Consider the following 2,984-nt stretch of genomic DNA (forward strand, 5'->3'; position numbering starts at 1 on the left):
TGTTGTAGTTCACACTTGCTATGAACTTACTTTGACATCTCTATATCAGGTCTAATTATCAGCCTCAGTTTTGTATGTCAGGTTGAGATATTTGCAGCCAGAAAAGAGAACAAATACCCTGTGTCATACAGTGAAGCCTAAAATAAAGGGTTAATCTGTGTGCATTATGAGGTTACAGGCTTCACTGTTGATACTGATTTATTTTAATTATATATGTTAAGATTTTCTTGCATCATGGATTTAGAAATGCTCAGTTAACACATAGGTAAGCCTTGTGCCTTCAGGCAGGACTTGCAGGACTTCAGCAGATGTTTTGTTGAGAAACTGTAGATGTGATTTAAGCTTAGAAGTGGGATGCCTCAACCTACTTGTCTTCTAAATAACAATGCAACCGTTAATCCTGTGCAGCTATCTTTCTACTTGATAGAAAGGAGTTTCAAAAGATTGCATCTGAGTCTGTATTATTTCTCATCTTCTGTAGCTCTTTCCACTAGTTCAGAGAGCATGAAAGAATATAAAATTAAATTTCTATTGTCACACCACTGATTGTATTTTCCCTTGACAAGAGATTGTATGGACTTCAAAGCAGTGAGAAACACTGCTACAATGTTAGAATCATATATTCATAATAATACAGACATGTTGTAAGAAGTAAGTCTTAAAATAGATGAAACTAGAAGAAAACTTGAATGAGTTGTGATGTAAGAAAGGATAGCTATGTAGTAATGATCATGCCAGGACACTAATACAAGTAATCAGTCTATTTTTGTAGCATTTCCAGTAATGCTGAGCTGTCCTGGGACATTACAGAGATGAACTTTCCTATAAGTAAAGGAAATGCACATGAAAAATTCAATAAAAAACTTTTAATTGTGGGGATGGTCAAGGACTGGAACAGATTGCCTGGATGAGATATGGAGTCTCTGTCTATGGAGATACTCAAAACTCAACTGGACATGGGCCTGGCCAGACTGTTCCAGCTGACCCTTGAGTTGAGGGTTTGGCCTAAATGATGTCAAGAGGTACCTTCCAATCTAAGAGATTCTGTGATTCTGCAAGTGGGATCACTGAAGTGAATAATACTTATCAGTTGCTGCTAAATATATAAAATCTAAAAAGGATAAACGAAGGAAAAGAGCTACTTATGCATGAGTGTCTTTTTTTTTTTTTTTTGTGGAGTGTTTTTTTATAGAAATGCTTGCCTGATACACTTTGCAAAGAGGTGTTCTCTTCAGCACCTGATAATATGCTGAAGAGCATTTGAGAATTTGAATAATTATTTTGAACTACCTGCTGAAAATATTTTGCTTTAGTGCAAAGGTGCAGTGATATTATAATCAGATGCTAGAAATCTGCAAGAAATTTCGTGAGATGTTGCTAATATAAGGCCTGAGAGACCTTGTGAGCTTCTTTCTAAACATTTTCATTACTTGAAGATCCTATCATTTGATTCAACATTGTTCATAAGCCAGGACAACATGATGCACTCCCTTGAACCAGGCCCTGAATGAGGTCTTTCTGTAGCACAAAGCATAGTGGTTTCTAACAACTACAGGAATTTTGGCCCAGATCACACCAGTAAAAGCACTCACTGGTTATTTCTAGAACTCAATGTGTAAATTCCAGATTTTATAATACCTGTAGATCATCCTGAAAATGTTTTTGTTATTTACATGTTTAATATTGACCTACAGAGATGCACAATAGTTCAGTGGTATGAGATTCTGTGCATATGTTAAAAGCAGCATAAAAGAGCAGTTTGTTCCATGATATTTGTAATACTACATCTGAACCTGGAAAACATTTCACTTTATTCCTTACGCCATGGGTGTAAGCTGATGGGCTGCAGACTTCAGAAATGCCATTGTGTAGGTTTGTATGCAGGTTTCTGTGGCTTTGTTTGTTTGTTTGTTTGCTTGCTTGCTTGCTTGTTTGAGGGTTTTCTGTTGGATTTGGGGGGGGGTTGGTTTGGGGTTTTTTGTTCTGGTTTGGGTTTTTGGGGGGTTTTTTGGTTTTTATTTGTGGTTGTTTGGTGTAGTGTCCCACTTACTCCCCCTCCCATGTCAACTGGCATGCCTGTTCATGCAAATCTCTTGCCAGTAACGCAGCTTTAATTTATTCAGTTTCCCAGAGAAACAGGTTTCCTTAAGTAAACTGTAGGTAAGGAAAGATGATAGCTGGGCTGTTTCATTTTATTTTACTTGTGGTAGAAAAAAAAAGTAGTTGAGTTATTGAACAGAGTACATCTGAGAACATAGCATGTAAGTATGAAAATTAACAAAATATGCATAATAATAGATAATATGGACATACTGTTTGAGGCAGTTGTGCTAAGGGTGTACTAAATACAGCAGGAAAATTCTCATCTATTTCTCTTATGACCAAAATATTTAACAAACTGGGCACTGGTTTCTAAGAAGCAAATTAGAAGAGTGGCAGCAAGGTACTACTGTGGACACTTTGAATTGTACAAAGAAAGGAATGCCTACAAAGAAGACAATTCAAGCAGATCACAGAGTACTGAAAAGGTAAAAGAGGACATTATTTATTGCTGTCCCTATCAAAGGGTTAAAAACCTGTTATGTTGAGGAATATACAGATAAAGGCAAAAAGTCTGCCCGAGAAGGTCTAAATGGAGCTGTATTGCGAAGCGGCAGGGCAAGCGCAACCCGGGAGCGGGGCCTGTTCAAAGCCATGAGGGAGAGACAAGGCGGGGAGACTTTCCTGTATCCCCGTGTTCAAGCCCACATTTGCAGACCGAAAGGCTTTTTTGTTTCGGAGAGGCAGTCGTAGGCAATACAGAAGAAAATTGAGACTCGTTACTGTTCGTGTTTAACCGAAGGAGCGCAAGTTAAAGGAAAGTGGACGAGAGGTGCCCACACGCAGAGCGACCCGCCCCGTTCCGGTGGGAAGGGGGGCGTAGCAGGGGCACGGCAGGGAGGGAACCTCTGGCGCCCGCCCCTCGCCTCCGGACTCGCTCTGCT

Source organism: Geospiza fortis, unplaced genomic scaffold, assembly GCF_000277835.1.
Source record: "Geospiza fortis unplaced genomic scaffold, GeoFor_1.0 scaffold261, whole genome shotgun sequence".
Taxonomy (NCBI): Eukaryota; Metazoa; Chordata; class Aves; order Passeriformes; family Thraupidae; genus Geospiza; species Geospiza fortis.